At 38.5% G+C, this 24770-nt stretch overlaps 1 protein-coding gene across 3 annotated transcripts in view; it reads right to left on the reverse strand.

The window, feature by feature from the left end:
* The window catches only part of LOC101164479 (metabotropic glutamate receptor 4), a 232881-nt gene that overhangs the window by 180532 nt on the left and 27579 nt on the right, over positions 1-24770 (reverse strand). Inside the window, exon 2 of one of the 3 annotated variants that reach the window (XM_078950365.1) lies at positions 8344-8395. The exons of the other annotated variants lie outside the window; for them this stretch is intronic. The gene's annotated coding sequence lies outside the window, so the exon portion shown is untranslated. The remainder of the gene's footprint in view (positions 1-8343; positions 8396-24770) is intronic. 3 annotated transcript variants of the gene reach the window in all.

Here is a 24770-nt window from a genome sequence, read left to right on the forward strand (position 1 = left end):
TAGGATAGATTCCAGGAAGAGACTCTTCGAAGTCTGGAAGACATGCATGCACTTTCACGAAACAAAACAGCAGAAAAAACCTCTGACACTAACAAAAAAAAATTGTTATTTGTTTGGGTAACAATTAATCGACTTAATCGATGAATCGATTTATATTCTCACGATCCAACCAGATCATTCTGTCAAAGGCAAGTAATTAACTGAATTGACCTAAACCATTATAAAATCATTTCAAAATTTAAAAAAACTGAACAAATCGGTATTGAAAAAATACCATTTAGATTGAGGAACAGTAGGTTTATTTTACTGTAATGTAAAAACAACCCAGTGTCATCACAGCAGACAACACACGTGTGACGACAGGAAAAAAAGATCATTCCATCATTCCAGTCCTATCTGTGGAAACAGTTTGAATTTAGCAAAGACGTTACCACACAATGTGGTAGAATGTTTTAAGAATGTTCCATTAGTATTATTGTGATGTGGAAAAACAACAGTGGGCTGAACTTGATTAAACTAAAATTTAAATGGATTTGCCATAAATTCTTGTTTACATGTTTTTTTGTTCACATATTTAATTTACATTTGATTATCTTGCAAGAAATATAAGGAATCTGGGAAAACTTCACCTGCACTGTTCAGTATTTCTCTCTTAGTCACACTGGTTGACTTTTTGGCTATCCTGGATCGATTTTAGGTCAGTGAATCAGATTGTTCAAACCAAAATTGAGAATGAGTTGTATCGTCAACTACTAATTATAATATGAATTGAATCGTTGTTAAAATGAATCATTACACCCATACTATAAAGATATGGTTCTGTGTTTAAATTCCTTCTACTTTAAATACAGCATGCAATATATATTAATATTGTTCTGGTAAATTTTTAGACTTATCCTTACATTTCTAAATATTTTGACAAAATTATTAAATACTCTTACTCTATTCTGTCCTCTAAGCGCTGTATGTGTGGGAATTTATTGGATTATGCAACAGATTAAAAAAAAACAACTAAAGAGAAGTCTGCAAACAACAAACACAATGGTTGATGAGGTCGTAGAAGATCAGGATGTAACTATGAGGGGCCGTATAAGACATTATTTATTCTGAACCATTCACATTCATACATTCTTGCTCTCACAGTCATATATACTCTCTTTCGCATACATATATTCTCTTACGCATCCATATATTCTCTCTCTCACATTCATACATTCTTGCTCTCACAGTCATATATACTCTCTTTCGCATACATATATTCTCACTTGCACATCCATATATTCTCTCTCTCGCATGCATATATATTCTCTTACGCATTCATATATTCTCACTTGCACATCCATATATTCTCTCTCTCGCATGCATATATATTACTTTACACATACATACATTCTCACTCTCATTGTCACTCTTAAAAAAGAATGTATGTATGTGAAAGACAAGTATATATGAACGTGTGAGGAAGAGTTTATATGTGTGTGTGAGAGAGGAGTATGCATGAAACGGAAGTTACTTTGCATGAAAAGGAAGGCACTTTGAATGAAAAGGAAGGCACTTTGAATGAAACGGAAGGCAGATGATTTCTCGTGCTCTGATTGGACGAGAGGCCGCCACCTCCCATTTTGAACAGACGCTAACACGAACCAATAAGAAGGCCATCGGAACCTTAAGAAATATTTTATCTTCACCTCAAGTGGTCACAAATCTGTCTGTATCTCTAGAGACACAAAGGAATGTCTCAAATACCAATAATGGTAATAGAAGTGCCACCGAAACAGAAAATCCGTATCCACCTTATTCCTAGCCCCCATGAGCCTTTGCGTGAATTATGGGCGACACTTCCTGTAGACGCTGGAACACGCATTTACATTAAAACAAATTCCTCTTGTTTTCGATCCATAACTACATATAAATGTGGGAAAACCAGCTGTCATTTCTTAAAAAAGGCAACGGTGAGGTGGAGATGAAATATTTGTTAAGGTTCCGATGGCTGCAGGACCCCCGTGGCTACTTCTTGCCGGTTCGTTTTTTAAAAAAAATAAACTTTATTAACAATATCTTGCACATACAAAATACCAAACACAAAACTCCACTGTGTGCAAAATACAATCTTCACGTTCGCCATGAGAATGAACAAAAAAACATAATGATAACCATGTAAAACAGGTTATGCAAAAAGAAAACAAAAATAATAAGGCAAAGGAATCTGTTAAAGTTTCAGGAGAGACCATGTTTCAACTGTTCTGACAGCTTTTTTGTTAGTGGAAGATTTAATACTGTTCACATACAAAACCATTTCTTTCTGAAAAACATAAAACACGGTTTTTTTGTTGGCATATTTACACTTGTGTATAAAGTATTTAGCCATAATTATAAGTAAATTAACCACATATATTTTTTCTGCATTAAGTCTTTCTTGTGTAAAATATCCAAAAATAATATGCTCGTAAAATAATCTATAATCTTCACATAGATGAGTTCTTATAAAATGTATCACATCTTTCCAAAATAGTTGAGTGAAAGAGCAAAACCAAAAAAGATGAGGCACAGTTTCTGGTGAGGAATGACAGAATGAACAGTTTATGTCCAGATCTTTTTTAAACTTAGTAAAGAAATGTTTCACTGGATAAAATTTGTGAAGAATTTTGAAAGAAATTTCTCTGATTTTATTGGTGATGAAATACTTTTGTGGCAGGGACTAAACCTTTTCCCACTGAATTCTACATCCAAAGCTGTTCCAGTATGAGATAACATACGGTTTTGTGGCAATCTCATTTTGAAACAGAGAACGGATACTTTGATTATTCCTGCTAGCTGAAAAACATACCTTTCCACAACACAAGTCTGTTAATTTGGGATTTCTTGCTTGTTCATGTTAGCGTCTGCACTGTAATCCCTAGCGAGTTGACTGAACTTAAAAATTATTTTGTAACAGATTACGCAACAGTTAAGTTATATTATTAAAACTTTTAAGTTAACATTTATTAAAATTCATATTGTCAGTTGGCTTACATTTGTATTATTTCATATAAAAAATATTAAGATTCCTCAACTTATAAAAGAGAGATTATTTACTTAAAGTTTTTAATATTTTCCAACTAAAAAACGCTTTAACTAACTATATTTTTATATTACTCAACTCATAAAATATGTAAAATTCACTCAAATGCTTTATAAATTCTTTAACTCATTAAATGTGTAGCATTGAAAATATTTAAAATTCTTCAGCTTAAAATGTATTCTAAACAGAGATATTGATACTGCCCCACTACATTTTAAAGGCTAACATTGATAAAAACCAACAAACGTGAAGGCCACACAATAGTGATTGCTTAATACACTTTTTTTAATTGCTCTTTAAAAAAAAGCACAAATATCAAGAGGATGAAGAAACAATAAGTGCAATAAAACTGCATTATAAGAGTGCCACACAACATATTGACAAAAAGAGTTGGTTTTGTATTTTACGGCAGAAAAAGCAAATGATCACAACAAAACACATTAGTTACAATAAATGTCCTTTCAGTGGTTTGCTGTCCTCAAGGCTCAAGACAGCATTCTGAATAAATATGAAGGCAAGTTCAAGTTTTTTGGGGTGCTGTAGGTCCAGAGCATAGATGTCCCCGAAGAGTTAGAAGAGATTAGTCAGCCAGATCTGTGGGACCACTGACGGCAGCATCCGGAGCGTCACCACGACAACTGAGAAGATACCCACAGCAGTGTCTGTGAGGTCTGGTAAACAAAAAACACAGATGAGTTCAGACCCTCAAAGATATTCATCACACTAATGTCCAAAACTGACATTCCTGCCATCTGTCAATAGGAATCTTTTCATGCTAACATTCTGTTAGCTTTTAATCAACTGGCTATGATGTTTTAAGGACCAACTCCAATTAAAATTGTGTTTTTAAAAAGTTCTTTAGCATTTTTCTGAAGGAGGACATTTATAAAATAATTTAAGACTAAAGCTTCATTTTTCTTTATTCAAATAATGATGGATCAGGAGCAGAAAAGGTAAACGAAACTCCACTCCTTCCAATCAGGAGTCCCTGATGTTCGCCTTTCATCTTCCGTCTCAGTTTTAAAACCATTTAAAAATATCACTCAGTTTACAAACTACAAACAATTGCCCTATTTATTATGTCACTCAATAAAATCTCAATCAATATTAAAGGATTAGTGAAAACCATTGACAGGGAGTCGTGTGCACTTACTGTACAGGTCTTGAAGAAGTTGGAGGCATCTTCATGCAGATAAACAGGAAGTGCAAGGAGGACAAGTGCCCGTCTCATGTTCACGTCACGCTGGTCCTAAAAGAATAAAAAGAAATATCCATTACCTTTGAAGCAAATGCAGAGAAAACACTTCCAATATTTACTTAAGGAACTTTAAGAAATAATAAAATGATACCTTTTCTAGATGTCTATTTCTAGTAAGAGGACAATACAGTGTTTATGTCATGATCCACTTCAGGTCAAAGACCCAAAGTCATTTGAAGGCAAGTTACACCGTGGCTTCTTACAGCTGTTTACAAATGATTTGTTATCCGTTTTTGAATTATGCACATTAGAAATTCACCTGGAGGTCATAAATCCTAACCAAGCTGGCCAGTTCCTGTCTGTTTTGGTGGACTTGGTCTCAGAAAAGGGCAGCTTTAAGTTACACAAACATGTAAAAACTGCACAATTTCCTCTGACTGCATCTACTCTACATAAATCCATTTCAGATCTTGACAGATGAGTTTTCATGGTTTCAAATGATGGAATGGTGCTAATGCAACATCATTTTATTATTGTAATATACTGTCATAAAGACATGACAATATTCCAAAGTGTCTCCACATACATGGCAGTGGAAACACTTTGGAATATTTGCTATGTAGTACTGCAGTATTATATGTAGTACTGCATAGTGCCAAAGTAACAGAACACAACTTGCACCTCCATTCCATTGTGCCACCTTCAGCCTGCAATCTAAATATGTTTAGTTAAATTGTAAATAATTTCAGCTCTATTTAGACCTTTGGCTAGTTAAAATGTGCATAAATGTTTCCATGCTGCCGTATAAATCTAATAATGGTAATAGTTCAGGATGAATGTATTAAATAAGTATAAAACTTACCCACTGACAGGTCTTTTCTGGTGAAATGGTGACTTTCTGGTGAACTTCCTGAAGTTCAGTATCTGAAAAAGTCCAAAAGAGATTTTTCAATGTTAAAAAATGTTTCAATTATATTCTGATCAAAAAACATTTATTGCACTACACAACCTATTGCATTTTTTGTTTTTTTAAAATAGCTCTAGACAAATAACTGAGACAAGTTACCTCGCTGGCCTTGGCGTCTACCTGGAGGTGAAACACTGAACACTCTGTAGTTCGGTACCTGAACACAACACGAGCACGTTGATTAATTTATTTTTACAAAAACCTTTTTTATAACGGAGATCAGTGATTTATAAAAGCTTAAAGCTGCATTCAAAACCCAATGCTTCCATGTAGCAACCAGGCTTAAAACTGTTGGCGGTAGCTCCTCCCACACAACCGTTAGAGGCTTTGAGTGACATTTTTGGACAAATGTCCAGCAGCAAACTTTAGCCACAGACAGAGGCCTCCAACGCGAATTTCACACGCGGATCATGTTTAGTGTGATTGCAGCATAACAGATCATTTCTACCTCTGAAAAAAAAAAAACCTCATCACTGTCGTAACTTACGGGCAGAAATGCATTTTGGGTTTGGCTCGCCATACGTCTGCTATGACAAACTAATCATGTATACATTTCCACATTAATCTCTAAAACAATCATAACACACATATGTTTAAACAACAGTAAACCACATTTACGGTAGTATAAGAGCATTTTTAAAGCATTCATTCATAAACCATGAACGATACTTACCAAATTAAATCAGGGCTGAAGACAAGACGGCACCATCAGCGATGAGGCGGATGAAAAAAAAACCCGAGGTTGGGGCGTCTTGAAGCGGGACGAAATCGCAACGCTTTGCAGAATAATAAAATGCTCGACTTTCAATTTCAAACGTCGCATACTCGCATTCGGCAAATCCAACATGGCCATCTGAGCTAACGTAGAGAAAACGAAAGACCCTCCCACCAGTACGTGATGACGTCATAACGCTACTTCACGGATCTTAAAATTTTTGAGTGCCAGATACAAATAAGCTTTAAAATATTTAGCACTGTTAAGTTAAATTTGAAAAAATCTTGATAGAGCTTAATACTTTATAGTTGAATCAACTACAAAATGACATTTAAGTTGTGTAACCTTAATAGTTATGAGTCAGTACAAGTGATAGGGTTTAGAGTGTGTTCAAAATGGGAGGTGGCGGCCTCTCGTCCAATCAGAGCACGAGAAATCATCTGCCTTCCGTTTCATTCAAAGTGCCTTCCTTTTCATGCAAAGTAACTTCCGTTTCATGCATACTCCTCTCTCACACACACATATAAACTCTTCCTCACACGTTCATATATACTTGTCTTTCACATACATACATTCTTTTTTAAGAGTGACAATGAGAGTGAGAATGTATGTATGTGTAAAGTAATATATATGCATGCGAGAGAGAGAATATATGGATGTGCAAGTGAGAATATATGAATGCGTAAGAGAATATATATGCATGCGAGAGAGAGAATATATGGATGTGCAAGTGAGAATATATGTATGCGAAAGAGAGTATATATGACTGTGAGAGCAAGAATGTATGAATGTGAGAGAGAGAATATATGGATGCGTAAGAGAATATATGTATGCGAAAGAGAGTATATATGACTGTGAGAGCAAGAATGTATGAATGTGAGAGAGAGAATATATGGATGCGTAAGAGAATATATGTATGCGAAAGAGAGTATATATGACTGTGAGAGCAAGAATGTATGAATGTGAATGGTTCAGAATAAATAATGTCTTATACGGCCCCTCATATGTAACGAAGGGTGCGGATCTTAACTCTTAATCTACATTCACGATGCCCTCGGTAGCGCTCATTCAAGCAGCCACTTCCGATAAAAAGTTTACTTAAACGCATGTGTTTTGGACTTCCGCGTTTAATACGTTCATGGGTCGCTACACACATTTTTAAGACCGTTTTCATGCTTTACATACAAAACACGTGCCAATGTGAACGTGCATTGAACAAGTTGGACTTTCAAACTTTAACCTGTTTGAAAATTCATCATGGAGAAGGAATTAATAATTGCCTGGACCAAGATTTGCAAGATTTGCATCACACCTCTTCAAACTGTAGATGGCAGACTTTTGCTAGTAAACAGAAGAAGAAGCCCCTCCCTGCTTGTCCAGTGTGAACGCCATGGGCTAAATGGACATTCAAGAACCCGTGTTCTTAACCTTTCTTAACCTTTGTGCTATCCTAGGCGCTTTAACATTGGGAGTTGGGTCATCTAGACCCACTAGACAGAGCGCTGAACCTTTTTTCTTCAATGATTTGTGAACCTCACTGGTTTCCATGGATTACATAAAATCTTTCCAGCTTTATCCACCTTTGTCATGGTAGGAATAACACGTCAATGTACGGGTGGGGTCATCTAAAAACACACAAGAGTTAGATGTGCGTCACATGCCCGATGTGATCATATCCATAATTAACAGATAAGATGCAGTGCACGTAAAGCTGTCTGTTTTGCGGGTTACCTCAAATAAAGCTTGGCTTTAGAAAAGAGCTGAGATGACTCATTGCTCTTTTTTAACTCTGACTGCAGCAAGAAGTATGAGAAATATGTCAATACACCACCCCAGATGATACTCTGAGCTCTGCCTTGTGGCTCCTTTGTGACTTTTAACACAAAACATTTTTCATCGCCTGGTCCTTCCTGTACACCGGCTGTGCTTCTGAAACCTTCATCTTCAAGGTCTTTTCTCTCCAACTTTTATTTTTTACTTTCCTCTGAAACTTTTTTTAAAAATTTTTTAACAGAGACAAAAGAAGTCACCTGGTTTGACAGATACAAATCTTTAAATGTTTGTTCCTGTTCTTCCTTTTCCCTTAATTCACGATTCATGTTTACTGGCTTGCTATGTGCAAACTAGGCTTGGTAGAACTGAACAAAACACATTAATTATTTAGCTCTTACTGCTCTATCACAGTCTCTTTAGTTCTCCCCATTCCTCCCCTCAGTCTCTTTCATTAACATCTCTGCATTGTATAGCACAGCACAGAAAAACCTCCCTTCTGTAGCACAAATTGAGCTCACTTAGTACTTCAATTGAGGTGTGGGACCTGATAATTGACCATTTCGAGTGTCTGGTTAATTCTTGGATCAAAAGGGATGAGGCACAGCATGAATAGGACATTGATTGCAAACCTCAGCTTGCAATTGGTCAGGTTAGCAGCCTCCCAACACCACCATCTGTGCCCTGGAGATCAAAGCAAAAAAACATTTTCTTGACCTAAAGTGCATCTCTCACGCTCCTGACAAAATTTGCACCTGCAAAGAATATTTCCTGCCGTACCGGGCTCTGCGCACCAACCCTTTGTGAGCACATCCGCAGTCATCCCAGAGTGTTGAATTAAAAAATTTTCTTCGAGTAATTGTGCTTAAAAATTAATGTGGGGTTTTGAAAGGCAGACTACCGCTGGCATTCATCATGCTCTGACAGCTACCCGTGAAGATTAAGCATTCACCCTCAATGCCAGAAGAAAATAAGGGGGAGCCCAGATGAGAAACAGGGTCATTAACTTTATGTTCCTCCGAGAAAATATGTGTCTGATTGAGCTGCTGGGATTTTCTGGATATTCGGCTTTGAGAGAAAGTTTGATCCGTGACGGAATCATGTAAAAGATTTGTCTGAGTATCTCGGTATGGATGTATGGCAGCTGGATTTACAGATAAAGATTAGCACTGGAGCAGCATTTGTCATATCGTTTGGTTCTGGATGAGAGAACAAAAAGCTGACGGTTGAGCCTGTCAGGTGCTGTCTATGTGCTAATCTGAGGTGCATTCAAATTAGATACAAAGCACAGTTGCATTTTTTTATCCTTTGCTGTTGCAGCAGTGAAGTCAACTTATTGTCGGAGATTAATAGCTAGAGAGGGAAATGACACTTGAAACAAGTACTTAGTTCGTTCTAATTTAGAAAAGATGAACATTTGAATTAACTCGGGTTTCTAAGGCATTATCTCCAACTTGCTGTCTTGAAAAGGTGTTTTTTTTTCAACCAAAAGTTTATACAGACATGAATACAGGTGGTGGTGCCCCTTTGAGAAAATCCTGAAAACATAAAGTACTAATATTGAAAAAAAGGTATTTTTCTCTTTATAACAGATTTTGTTGCATAACCTTTTTGAGGGAACTTCTGTAATTGACTATGTAACTTCTGCTCAAATCCTTGCAAATATGCACGTTTCGTGCTTCTTCATTCAAATCTGCGCGTATATGAGCGCTTTGGGCTACTGCATTCTTGCATTCACTCGTTGCCATGGGAGTTTTTACAACTGTTTTCGGGCTCTACATACAAAACACGTGGCCACTGAATGCGCCTTGAACGTTAAACTAGGTCAAACTTTGACCAATCAGGGACTCGGATTTGTTAGTTACGAATGGGTGACATCCCATATAATTCATGGAAGCATCAACCGTTTGAAAATTGATCACAGTGGAGAAATTAATAATTGCAGTTTATGCCCGACTGAAATTAAAGAAAAGGCCTGGAGAAAAATTTGCGAGATTTGTCCCCGCTTTGACATTTCGCACCAAGCCTCTTACAACTGTAGGGGGCAGACATGCATTAGTAAACAGTAAAAAAAACAAACAGAGTAAAAAGCCCCTTCCTGCCTGTCCAGTGTGAAAACCATGGGATAAATCCACATTCCGAAATGCATGTTAAGCATGTTGCTTAAACTGCTCCAACTCTCTGAAGACATTCCTCAATTTTGTTGGATTTATCTGTGATTTACCTATAACAGTGGGCTCCTCTGTGGTGAACTTCATGAAATGCATTTTGGTTCAAACAGCAGATGGTGACAGTGACACTGTAGTCAAAGGAACAGCTAGCTGCTTGTAAAAAGTATATTAGCTTTTAACTTTAAAATGCCCGTCTATGATTTTTTTTCAATCTCTTCCTATACGTGTAGTGAACTCCGTTGTATCCACACTGAGAATGGTGAGTGAGTATGACTGCCTGCCCAAATCTTTGCTGTACTGCACACTCTTTGTACTTAACGTTCTTTCTCCAAGTCAGATCCTGGGAATTTACACTCACAGTGTTAGTGGGAATATGCACTTATTTGAAGGTTTACAATCTGTCTATAAATAAGAAAATGATTTTTTTTAAATTGCTACCGTTGGACCATAAAGATGATTTTATGTGCAGTATATGGAGGATAGAGACAGTAGCTAATTTTGTCATTTATATAGGAGTGTGTTTTATCTAGCATGTACTTGTGTTCTGCCCAAATTTCTAACATACACTCTATGACATACATGAACCATGACATCTTTGCCAGCAAGTTGTGGTTGATGCTATGTTTACAACGGCCATGTAAGACACATTCAAGAACATTCTAAATGTGCCTTCTTGAACGTGCATATACGATGTTCAAACTGGACTGTCACTACCCGATACTAGCACATGTATCTACAGTAGGAAGTGGACTGATACAAAACAAACGACCCTGGGAGTATTTCAGGCAGGCAACTCGAGCAGTGCGTTTACCTGGTTACTCCTCCCCGCGGGCGGTTCAGTCTAATTAACTCACCTGTTTAGGGTCCTACTTAAGTTCCAGGTGTGGGGTCCAATCCCTCTTCATCCATTTCCGCACCCCACCCTCCTCCCCGGCTTCCACCTGCGAGGTCCGTTAGGGGTAGTTTAATACCCAAAGTTTTCTTTGGAGATCTTTGTTTTATGTATCTTAACGGAGCCTTACGCCAAACTAAAAGAAATATGGAATTAAATCTACTTTACTGCATGAGTTGTCTGACTGAAATGTCAGTGGTGCAGATCTCGCGTGGTGCAGATCCATACTTCACTGCCCAATTCCTGATTGGTCACAGTCCAACCTGGTTTCGCTTTCAACATGCGTTTTGTATGTAAAGCCCAAGACTTACAACACATATACCTAGAGTTTTGAACGCAGAAGCACGAAATGTGCATTTACCCAGACTTTTCATTGAAAGTGATCGTTTGAACACGCGTTACCGAGGACGACGTGAACGTAGCTTTACCCTTAATACCAAAGCTCTAGTTCCAGTGTTGACATTCTTTTTACTAGCTTAACTCGTTTAAGCAATTAGCAAATTCCAGCGGATTCTTAAGCAAGAAAAAAAAAGCAGTCTTGTGCCAATACTCAACACTTTACAATAGTGAAGTCTTTAAGCAGTCAACATAAATCAGCTAACTCTGTCCCGGAGAAAAGTGGATTTTGTGGGGCTAATGTATTTAAATGTTGCATATTGATGCAAAGCAATAGGAAGAACCCCTTTTCTCCATGTCAGAATCAACTGAGTTCCGGTATATCAAAGAGTGTGGCGACAGCTACAGAGGGTTAAGTTGTCCAGATATTTAAATTCAAAGATAAACACCGTAGGTTGGTACATCTTTGGAGGCTGAAAGCATAAATAGACCAGTGGTGGGTTAGTCTTAGCAAAAGATAATATGTTTTGCCCTTTTTTTTTCTTAGAATAAGGTTCATTTGTCCATGATCACTTTTATTTGATCCTCTGCCTTCACATAAACTCAATGTGGTGTGTTTTTTAAATGTATTTGCAGAAGAAAAGAAAATGCATGAACCTATACTATTCTGAGACGGTTCCACAGAGTTTACTGTGGGTTTGTTAAGCAGGAGTCTTATCTCTCCGTTCTGCCCTGCTGTATAGTGTTGCTCACAGTCACAGCTGGATGCTGCACTCACATACTTGTGCTTTCATCTGCCAGGGTCTCAGCAGCTTCAGTAGTCTCCCTGACATGATTATTATTTCTAAAAGTAAAAGACTGAAGACCAAAAGTTATGGCAACAGCACTCAATAATGTTTGTGTATAGTGACAAAATGTCAACACTTGGAACCCTTAGGTAGCTAAATGTGAAGTAGCAATTGGAGTGCTTATCTAGTAAAAGACAAACATAAAACTTGAGTGGAGTTTTTCTTAAGTCCATCACTTGAATGCAATTAAACAGTGCAGAATCTTAAAACTGTTTGCAACTGTTTGTTTTCCAAAAAAACTGTCAGCATTTTCCTTGTAAAAGTGGTTACCATGTTTTAAGTTTACATTTTTGTTGTTTACAGGGCAACAAATCACCCATTTTATCTTAGACCTACAGTTGCCAAGCCTTTCTTTATTTACATACACTCCTCCATTAAGGTCTTGTTCACTTTTGCCTGTTTGCCAGCAGCTGCTCTTCCTCGTCTTTGCATAATTGTGCAGGTTCCACTCATCGGTTCTCTCCAGCTCCCTGAACTCCAGACAGAAGACAGCATGGCAAAAAACGAGAGTCACAACCACTAGACATATCATTAATCACACAATCTAGAGGTTTTAGCCTGGGATTATCCATCCCAAGGGTGGCTGATTCACTTGTGCAGTCTCCTGTAGCTGCTGTAGTTAGAGAAAATGTCAGTCTGGTGGTTCCTGATACAGTAGCCTCTGCCCTGGTTGAGGCAATCTGCGGAGAGTATGAAAGGGCTGGAACATTGATTTCAATTCAAGAAGCAGGTGGGAGGAAAAAATGAATAGAAGCAAGTCAAAAAAGCCTTCAAATTTGGAGTCTGTCCCCAGTTGAAGGGAATGCAGTCAAAAGAAGGTGGCAGTGTCTGCTTTTGTCAGGAACTGGGGGAGTGGGTTTAGAAAAAAGGAAAAACAGGAATGTTGTTCAGGCCGCTTTTGTCAAGTTGTGACTTAATTTTATTACTTCATCTTGTGTTTGTTCTTATTGAGTTTAAAAATAATGATTCTATTCTTGATCAGATACCTTTATTTACCAAATGAGTCAAGTTACATGTTAGCAAAAATGATCTGAGTAGTCAGCAGGGTTTGACCTTTTGTGAAAGACACTCAAGTCAATAAAAAAGGCAACAGTTGTAAGGCTGATAAACAATAAATAAATTGATGTATGTGAAGTTTTCAACACCGGTCCCAGTGAACTGCGCAAAGGTTTTGCTGAAAAAGTGACATATTTTGCGGCCTCACCGCTGAGAGGTACCAACTGCGCCTAAGGTTGTTGACTTATCCTGTGTGATTAATGGCACATTATTGAGATGGCAGCTCTTTGAGCACATCATGGCTCTCACATTGCTTCTGCATTATTAATGTTAGCACAAAGAGCCTGTTTAATGAGCCAGAACTCTCTGTGGATGTTGATTAGGCATGCAGTTGGTGTAAAGGCTCCCCGCCTGATTGTAACTACATTTAAAGAGTCTTTCTTTACGACTGTGCCATGCTGAAATAAAATGCAACTCACTGCTATATTTTAAAGGTTGGTACCAATCCTGAGGAAGCTGTATAAAACAGCTGGGATTAAAATCAATATGGCAGTTCAGATTGATTATTTCTTCATCAAATATTTAGTGGGATAGAACAGGATACCTCTTTAAAAAGCTTATTGGCCTATGTAGCCAGGTTGCTTATCATGTATACAGATGATACAGTATTTAGCTTTATAGTTTTTAAAATGAGACAGGCATAAGTACCATAGTTTCCGGACTATAAGCCGCTACTTTTGTCCTGCGCTTACAGCCCCGCGGCTTATTCAGTAACACGGCCTATTTACGGATTTATATGGCAGCCGCCGTGAACGTATTTTCAGTTTCAGAGCATGGGTTGAATGCATACTCAACTCCAAGCAACAAGTCATGTATTTTTGAACACATCTTTAAGCATCCAAACAGCATGGACCTCACTTCAGGTCTTAGACACTTCAGTCATGGTTCAACAAAAAGAAACACGCATGCCCAGCCGCATCCCAGAATCCTTTGGTGCCAATCAGACCCAACGTGCACGTGATTGCCACTACAATATGACGCAGCTTTCAAGTTAAAAGCAATCGTTAAAAGCAGCGTGAAAAAAATCCACCATCACCAACGGGTTTGGAAAAGCCGGTCAGCTGCGTGACGGAGAGAACAGCGCATGCTCAGGAGTGAATTTACCTCTGAGTCACAGTGACACTAGCCTATCTATTAGCAGCTCCGTAATGTACGAGATGATCTTTTAAACGTACGTTTATTATCGTTATGTTATGGTTATTATGAAGCGCCTGTTAGCTCATCATTTTATTTTTAATCTGTGTGGTCAGTGCTTTTTTGAGGCAGAACGAAGCCGGAAGTACGGCCAGGTGAAGGCTAACAGGCGCTAACAACATTTAGCCTGGAGGAACATGAATCCATGCAGGAAAAGCTGCAATCTGCAGCTTGGCTGCACGTAAATATGTGGGAATAACATCAGCCTTTATTTTATCGGGACACCACTGGAAACACAAATTGACGTGATTGTTTTAACGGTTTCTAAGGACTGAGCGGAATTTTACTTTGAAAAGCTCACACCGACCCACAGCAGCCGTGTGAGCTGCAGACATGTTCTCCTGATGCTCGTTCACATAGAGCTGCGGGACCGATGGCAGTCTGAAGACTCCCACACGTAACAACACATCCTCCCCTCATACACAAAACATACAGTATTAAGTCAGATTGCTCTGCACAGACACGATTCGCTCGGTCGATGGTCAATGGGGACGAAGCGCTCCTCCCTGTAGCCGCCCTGGCCAGGGGTGTCGGAGAAGATAGGAAGGGGAGACAAGGAGCACGCGGGGCGAGCGCGGAGCGCATAGGCGTCCGCGGAGCAACAGTGTTTGTTGTGGAAGGAAACTTCTGACGCATGCGCCGCGCTGAGGCACGCGCTTTTCAGTCGCCGCTGCTTTATTTTACTGGTGTATTTTTTTAACCAGCCCTGTTACTACCATAATGGTGCCGCGACACAAGCGGAAGGAGAGCTGTTCCCGTTCGCCCCTTCATCCACTGGTGCTCCTTGCTCATTCTTAAACACGTACAACAGTGTGGCGACCCGGGCGTTGGCCCCGCCTTTAGCCCCTAAGACTCATGGGAAATGGGGAATCGCGGAGGTAAATTTCCTCATCATAACTGAGGGATGTAATGTTGATTATATGGTTACTGTTTGTAATTTTATGTATGATACCTCAATTGTCAATAATTAAAAAAAAAAAAAAAAAAAACATAACTGAGGAACTTGTGAACAGAAGTGACATCCATGCTGTTTGGCAGATGTGGGTGTATTCAAGTTCATAAACTGACGCAAGGCTGTTTCCTCCCACATTTGCACCTAATCTGGGTATCAGGACTTGCTTTGTCGGGCTGATGGCGTTGCGTAATGCATAACCAGTTTACTTGAGTATTTGTCTAGCATAAAAATGGCCATCTGATACCAATTTACAGTTAGACCCAACTAAGACTTCTAACTTCTTTGATTTCCTGACAAGATTCAAATTTATATCTATACATCTTGGGATTTTTAGACCCTATTAGTAAATAGATAAAAATTTGGGATGAAACACCTCACTCTCAGTAAACTTTTAAAAGATATTTACAAAGATATTTACAAATAACAACAGTTTGCTAAGTATTGTTTTATTAAAAAAAAAACCATAGAAGTAGCTCTATTTGACGTGGTTTCTCTGCTTGGAGAAAATTAAACTGCATCCACTGCTTCTTATTCAAAATACATTAAGTAGCACGGCAGAGATACCAGTTGGCTATAACAACCTTGCGGATTGTCTTACACAGTTTGAATGCCCAAACAACCAGCTTTGCAGCATTTTGACCAATTTTAGCTCCGCACATAATGACTGTTTCATGATTACTGGATTGAATTCTGCTTCAGAACTTTTATTTTGACATATTTTTTCTGTTTGGTCAGCATGCCATATAGTAACTAGGTTCACTGAATTCTCTGTTTTCAGCTTCAATCCACTTCTCTGCCAGACCACTGAATGCATTTTTCTACAAGCACAGGCTTTGATTTATGTGTTCTGCTTGCCTACATAGTGTTTAAGTCCCGTTTCCTTTCCAGGCCATGTCTACAGTCTGCTCCGCTGTCCAGTCCTATATCTGCCTTTTAAACCAAAGCTTTTTTCCCTGAGAATAAGACCACCCGTCTACATGTTATTTTTTATTAATTTTTGGATGTGGATATGAGATATCTTTGACCACCTTGATGGATTACCTGTGATCAAACTGTTTCCTGGGAGTACCCCTTCTGCACTAACAACAAAATCATGCCTTCTGGATCTGTAATCTTTTGGATGTTAGTGTATTTCTTGGAAAATATTTTACATTGGATATAGTTTGTGTCCCCTAGAAGAAAGTGGCAAACCAAATTAGGGTAATTGCTTGAAAACACGCTGGTGTTATTTATCAGTTACAGTAAATGTCACCCTGTTGTAACGGTCTGTAAAATATGGCCTTGCAGGGAAAAAATAAGCAATCCTTATGTCTTCTTTTAGGTCAACAAGGAATACCATAAAATATTTTTAAAATATTGATAATCCATTATTGGTGTGCACTCATGAATGTGCAAGTAATAACAATTTAGCCTCTGTGGTGCTTGTACTGTATGAGTGGAGCTTCCGATTCTACAGCAATCAATTGCTACTGATTAAAAAGAGATTTATACTTTCTGTAGGATGCTTTGTATGTGTCATGTGCCAAACGTGCAGTACTGCAGGTTTATGGTGATTCTCTGCAAGCACAAGACAACTAGACTGGAACTGGAACATCTTTCTCTCTGCGTGGAGGCCATCACTGAACCAGATAATGCGTGTGGCGACGTTATCTGTGCAGCACTGACAGGAAAAGTAGAGGCAGGGGCTACCACAGGGAGGGCGGTTATCACCATCAATGACAAGCATCTTGCAACCACAAGAGAGATGCAGGTCACACCTTGCTTGTTAAAATGTAAAAAAAAAAGCACACGATAGTGGCATACACTTTGTGTCTTGTTTAATTTTCTACACCTGTCTTAGTCGAAAATCCACAGGCCGTTTCAAATTTTTTCCTGTCACCCAAGGGGTGAAACTTTGTCCCCTTGGAACATATCATTAGTATGTCAACACTATTTTCGTGGCATCTGTGTAATAAAATACGAGTTTGGAGAGCACGACAAAAACCAGTTTCTCGGGGGAGCGTTTGAGAACAAATGAATTCATGAAGCAACAATTACTTTGACCAGCTGTTATTATCCTTTCCAACAGTAGCGATGTTGCGACAAAGGTAGCAATTAAGAAGCGGTCTCTTTAAAGACAGGGCCACGTCTCTGAGCTCTAATTACTGCAGATGATAAACCTGTTCTGCCTGCAGTGCACCCAATGAGGGATCCATGGTGCTGTAACTGCTGGGATGGCTGGAGAGGTTTTCCCATTACAGTGATCATTTCAGTTCCCTCGCATAATCAGAATAATCAGAGTATTTCTGAACTATATGTAAAAGTGTGGAAGAAGAGGAAGGGCCCTCGCTCTTTCAGGCTGTTCGTTACAAAATATTGAATTATTTCCATTTAAAACAACTACATTTTGCAAGATGGTCAAGTTCAATGCAATTCAATTATATTTATACAGCCCAATATTACAACACCAGTAGTCTCAATAGGCTATTAGAACATCAAATCATAAAGAACATGAAGTCATAGAATTCAATAGGTAATTCCTAAACTAAATTAAAAATGAAACCTTTTTTTTTCTCCTAAAACAGGCTAAATAACCAAAATTATCCGAAGAGCTGGCTCCATAATCGGTTGTAAAATGGACACGTTTGAATCTGTGATGGAGAGGAGGACTTTAAATAAGCTTGTTTCCATCATGGATAATCCTGAGCATCCTCTACATCCTGTTCTTGACGGTCAGCGGAGCTCCTTCTCCAATAGGCTAAGGCAGCTTTGCTGTCACACCAACCGCTTCAGGAGATCTTTCCTACCTCACTCCATTGGACTCTATAACTTGTCATCCATGTGCAATAGATAAACTCATTTAAGGTCTGTCTGTTTTTCTCTCCTGATGTGTCACGCAATACAACTGTTCTTTTTCATTGATGTTTCTTTCTGATTGATTGTTCTGGTTCTCTGTTGTCATCTTTTGTTTGTATGATTGTATCTTGAGCCTGACGCCGACGCTGCAACAACCCAATTTCCCAAGCTGGGATCAATAAAGTATCTTTATCTATCTTATCTTAGCTATTTAGCTATTTTTAAGATTTTCCATGTATATATATATATATATATATATATATATATATATATATATATATATATATATATATATATATATATATATATATATATATATATATTTCAGTCATGTGCTTTAGTGGCTTTAATATATTTTTTTGGGTGGATCAGATAAGAGTTTTTTCCAACAAGTCTTAAGTTAAACTGTATGGTTTAGAGCTCGAGGACAATCATAGCCATAAAATCACTAGAACTACTTTTCTTTTAAATAAATCAAAAACTGTTTACATTTCCTTTAAACAGTTGAAACATTATTGCAAATGGCCAGATAGTAAAGAATTTGTATCCATTGGATTTATTTGAGCTAAAACTGAAGTAACCCACTTCTGCTGTTTGCAAAACTGCATCAGCTTAGGCTGCTATGTCATAGATGTGTGAGGCACACTCAACAACACACTTGTGCTTGAACACACGTTGATTGTCCTCATAATAATGCATCCATGTGAATAAGCTGCTCTTTGGTAAAAATCTGCAATGATTGACTCTTGCTATTTTTTTCCCTACTTTTAATTAATCTTATCCTGCCATCACTGCTGTTCTGTTTCTTATCAGGTGACTCTAATCCTGAGTTTTTACTGTAAAGTCAGGTCTTTGTGGTGAAATACACAGGGCTGGAATCTACATTAAAACAAAAGCATGATAATCCAGCCTCAAGATTTACGGCCTGATTTAAACATGGAGCAGTAAATTCATTCATGAGCTGATACGTCTAGATGTTTAAATATGTTTCTGTCTGTCTGTCTGGGCGCCCACCTGTTTTGGCAATCATTACTTGACATACAGTCCGATCATCATGGAGAGGCTTGGTTTTTTAAATGCACAGCTTTATGGTGTCCATAAATATTTTACATAAAGACAGCAGCATTCCATTTGACAGAAGCCATAAGAGGATAGAGTAATTGTATACCAGTGAAGTAAAATTTTGAACCACATTCTCTAAGGCTTCTGTTTTAAAAGAATTACATAGTGTCTTGATGCTTACAGGGCTTGGAAATGTGATATAAACTATAAAACCGGAAAAAATTCCATCTGCTCCCCCACCCCCCACCCCCTCCTCAGAGACTAGAAACCTCTTTCTAAAACTTTAATGTTTCATCAGATTCCAACTAATCTGGCATGTACAAGAGGATATGGCGTCCTCGCTGGGATGCCACGCTCTCTTAAAATGCTGCAGGAGTGCATGAAGCCTGGGCAGGCATGCTCTAACATGGACAACATTATTGACATGGATGTCTAGTTATTAGCATCTTGACATTTGGCAGGAGCAGTGAGGAGCAGGCGACTAATATGCTCACTCTGACATTCCCCTGTGGACCTGCAAGATGAACTTTCATAACCTTTGTTGTTTTTCTCACCTTCAAGAGCCATGCAGCATTTTTCTTTTATCTGGCAGAAATACACTTTTTTTTTTGCCTTTTCCTGGTACAGCTATGCAGTTTCATTCATTCATTCATCTTCTTCCGTTTATCCCTTTCGCTGTCACGGGGCTGCCGGAGCCTATCCCGACCACTTGTGGGCGAAGGCAGGGGGCACCCTGGACAGGTCGCCGCTGGCAGTTTTACTAATGTGTAATTTCTTACTTTTGCTAAGACTTAATACGACTGTAAGACAGTGAAAATGAAGCACGCACACTCTTTGGTGTGGTGCACCTTATACAAACACTATGTTACCAAAAGTATTCGCTCACCAGCCTTGATTGACATATGAACTGAAGCGCCATCCCATTTCTAACTCATAGAGTTCAGTACGACGTTAGTCACACTGGACAGCTTTCTCAGAAGAAAGCTGTCCACAAGGTGAAGGAGTGTGTTTACAGGAACTTTCTTTTTACCTTTCTTTCAAAAGTGCATAGGTGAGGTCACACACCAATGTTGGTGGAGAAGGCCTGGCTCTCAGCCTCCACTCTACTTCATTCCAAAGGTGTTCTATCTGGTTCAGGTCAGGACTCTGTGCAGGCCAGTCAAGTTCATTCACACCAGACTCTGTCATCCATGTCTTTATGGACCTTGTTATGTGCACTGGTGCACAGTCATGTTTGGAGAGGAGGGGGCCCGCTCCAAACTGTTCCCACAATATTGGGAGCATGGAATTGTCCAAAATGTTTTGGTATCCTGAAGCATTCAGAGTTCTTTTCAATGGAACTAAGGGGCAAAGCCCAAGTCTTGAAAAACAACCCCATACCATAATTCCTCCTCCACCAAATTTCCCACCTGGCATAATGCAGTCCAGAATGTACAGTTTTCCTGGCAACCTCCTTTCCATCAGATTCCCAGATGGAAAAGTATGATTCATCACCCTGCAGGACACATCTCCACTCTAGAGTCCAGTAGTAGTTGCTTTACATCACTGCATCTGATGCTTTGCCTCGCACTTGGTGATCTGTGGCTTGGATGCAGCTGCTTGGTCATGGAGACCCATTCCATGAAGCTCTCTGTGTACTGTACTTGGGCTTATCTGAAGGTAACTTGAAGTTTGGAGCTCTGTAGTAATTGACTGTGCAGAAAGTTGGCGACCTCTTGGCACTATGCACTTCAGCATCCGCTGACCCCTCTCTGTCAGTTCATGTGGTCTAACACTCAGTGGCTGAGTTGCTGTAGTTCCCAAACTCTTCCATTTTGCTATGATAGAGCTGACAGTTGACTGTGGAATATTTAGGAGTGAGGAAAATTCACAACTGGATTTGTTGCACAGTTGACAGTCCACGCCGGAATTCACTTAGCTCCTGAGAGCGGCCCACTCTTTCCCAAATGTTTTTAAACACAGTTTGCATGTTTGAGTACTTGATTTTATACACCTGTGGCCAGGCCAAGTGCTTAGGCACCTTATTCTGTAATATAAGTTCAAAAATAGACCACTCATTGAACCTTATAATATTAAGGTAAATCTCATAGTGTGGAAAATATGGTTATTCCTTAAATTTAGGGACTTTTAGTAAAAACCAATAGAAGCAACCACTGAAAAACGTCCGTAAACCCAAGAAAATAAAGTTACATAGGTTAACCCTTGTGCTATCCTAGGCACTTTGACGCTAGGAGTTGGGTCATCTAGACCCACTAGCCAGTGCGCTGAGCCTTTTTTCTTCAATGATTTGTGAATCTCACTGGTGTCCATGGATTACATGAAATCTTTCCACCTTTATCCACCCTTGTCATGGTAGGGAGAACACATCAATGTAAGGGTGGGGTCATCTAAGATAGCACAAGGGTTGAATGGCATTAAACCCTCAAAAATAAAGTTACATAGTTACATAGTTCATATAGATTGAGTTGGAACAAGAAAAAAACTGTATTTTCAGCAGAACCTCATCATCATTGGACTTTGTCTTTCTTACTACTTAAACCAATACTGCAACATGTCTCACAGTGGAAAACACACTGCTGAGCCACAAAGCCAAAACCGATCTTGACAGGGGAAGTAAATTACACTGAGAATTTCATTATGGAGCAGAGTTACACTGAGACCCATCACCAGCCTGAGCTTGTTTCACAGACCAAACATACAACACCTGCTTCCCTAGAAGGACAATGAAGCCCACCACACCTCAATGACAATGTCAAACAGCCCACAACATTCATCTAGAACTTATGAAGTCCCTGATAAGCTAATGGTCCAGAAAAACGCATTTGTAAAGACTGAATACACCCAAAACAAGCAAACCAGGAAGTTATCAACTCTCTGCCCCAAACAAAATGGAAACAGAAAAAAAGTTCATTTTTCTGTAGGAAATACCTGTTTTACAGCTATTTTAATCTATTTAAATCAAGAAAATCCCAAAATGCAATGCATTGAGTAACTATGAGGAACCAAGTTTAGGCTGTGGTGCTTGGTGCACTTTCTGTGTTGTTGTATTTTGCCTTGTGAGACCAGGTACTGCTTTTTCCTGACATTTTAATCAGGAAGTGACAGGTTATTTCCTTTATTATATCTCTCAGCTGACATGTGTCAGACCCCACAACCACTAGCATTATAGACTGAAGCTTTGGCATAATTTAAGGGAGGAAGATTTATCTGATCTGCTGCGTCTTGCCTGCTGACACTTCTGCTTTCCTATACTGTCAAATTTGCCCTTATTCATAGTTACGGTACTCCCAAACTCTTGGCCCAACAGGATTTCATAATCTTTATTAGTCATTTTTTAAATCTCATCATTAACACACTTTCTGTCTTTCTTGTTGTGTTGCAGAAACCCTCTTTAATAACATATTTATCTACTTGCAAAGATGTTACTAACAATATTCAGTTTTAAACCTGTGTTGTTTATCCCACCCAGGTCTATCAATCTTAGAATAATGTAGAAGCTTTGGAACAGGTGTACTATTCCACATAAGCTTCATTTCCTTTTATTTTATTCATATTAGACTATATTAAAGCAGCTTTTAGATAATGTTTTGACATGAGAAAGCAGATAATTGGTTTTTTTTTTTGCCATGTCTTCTTTTCTGGGCTACACTGTGGCACAATCAAAAACTGCTGGTTCAAATCTTAGCTGAGGCCTTTCGGTGGGGGTAAGTTTGTATGTTTTCCTTGTGCATGTGTGGGTTTTTCCGGGCACTCCATCTTCCTCCCACAGTCCAAAAACATGCTTTAGAGGTGAATTGGCGTTTCTTAACTGCCCCTAGGTGAGTGTGAGTGTGTTTTTGTGAGTGTTCAGGGTGTTCTCCACCTTTGCCCAACAGTAGCTGGGTTGGCTCCAGCAACCCTGTGACCCTGAAAGGGATTCAGTGGGATTTGAACATGAATCAATAGATGGATTTTCTTTTGCAATGCAGAATTTTCTTTTTTAAATTTTTGCTTAAATACTAGCTTTTGATAAAAAATTCCAGAGGGGTTCTATTTTTTACTTCATCCACTCATACCTTTTTTTTTTAATCTAGCATTCCGACAAAATAAAAACCTATTAAAAAAGTAGAATGTGGACAGTTAAAATAATCTGAAGCCAGTGTCTTCTGAACATGTGTTGAAAAGGAAATGAAACGAGTTAAAGAAAACACATCAAAGATTTCCAAATATACCTAAAATTTACATGCTTTTCCTGCTGAAAATATTAGAATTTCTTGAGACTATCCAACAAATGACCATCTCTGTCAAAATACCAAGGTGTTTTCTAGAAGCTTCCTTTTTTATGCCTGGATTAGAATTCAGTGTTTGGCATTGTTTTAATCTTACACAGTGAACTCTTCAAAGGAATATAAAATGCTACTCCAGGGAAGTGCACCACAAAGCCGGTATTATTATTATTTTTATTAAGTTTTGTGTTTTTACTTTACACTGTACATTCTGGAGGCATAGCATTTCTCAGCAGCGCACCATAAAGAAACTCTAGCGGTTTCATTTTTTATAATTCTCAAGGGGTCCGCAGTGTGATGATCAAATATGGGAAAACCTTGATGTGCCTCCCCAAAGTTTTGTATTAAGGGTATCAAGGAGAGAATGCAAATAATGTGACAAAAAGGGATTACAGTGAAGGCAGCTGTAATAAAAATGATGAAAATCAAGGTAGAGTGTTTTATTTTTTTGTATTGAAGCATTAAAACTCATAGATCCCCAGCTTAAAAGTCATTAGAGCTTCATTTTGTTAGTCTGCAGTTAGCCTTTGGTGCTAGTCTTCAGGCTAACATTTTTTGTCATCATTTCTTGATATCTCGCAGCTATACCCAAAACTGTGGTAAGTTCAAAGGTTTATTTTAAAGGCCATCAACAAAGTACATCTTGTGCATATTGCACAGATGAAAATTGGTCATACGTGAATGTGGAAAAAGTGAGAAAAGGTGTGGTCTTCACATGGGAATTTTACAGATCACAAATGAACCACGTTCAAACCACAGAAGTACCAATAAGTCATGCAAAGAACACCTAAATTAATGTAGAACATGAGCCATGTGAGGCTAGTGCGCTGTTTATATTCATTTCATTAGTGATTCATGCTTCAACCTTCTAATCATGAAAATGTTCAATATGAGAAACATGTAAACATTTGAACATCAATTTTCATGAAAGGAACAAATAAATAAATGAAATGAAATGAAAAATGAATGAAAAAAATGACATAATTTTAACCTGATATGTGAGCCATTCGTGCGAGATAAAAGTTATACATCTGGTGGTACATCCGTGAAAAGTTAGTTAGACATACGTGAACCGGTCGTGGGAAGCCACGAATTTGCAAATGCATCTTGCAAAAATCACGCACAAAAGCACAAGAATAAGTAATAATTGTGTTGAAACTAGATAAAATAGACATAAACGGTGTATTTCTCAACCTGCCAAAAATTTTGAATAGCTCAAAACTGAATTCACGCAAATACCCGTTGATTGAAAGCCTTGACAGACATCTGCGCACATAGACAAATGACAAACGCAAGAAACACTTATGAATTATGTATATCAAGCATTTATCACGAAAGATCGAAACTTCATGCATGTAAAATGTGCAAAATGTACGTAATGATTGTGTGACACGGCCTTAAGAATGACGCCGTTGACTGTTTAAAAATAAAGGATTTGTTGTCGG

The sequence above is a fragment of the Oryzias latipes genome, chromosome 7 (genome assembly GCF_053564925.1).
Source record: "Oryzias latipes strain Hd-rR chromosome 7, Olatipes_Hd-rR_3.1".
Lineage (NCBI taxonomy): Eukaryota > Metazoa > Chordata > Actinopteri > Beloniformes > Adrianichthyidae > Oryzias > Oryzias latipes.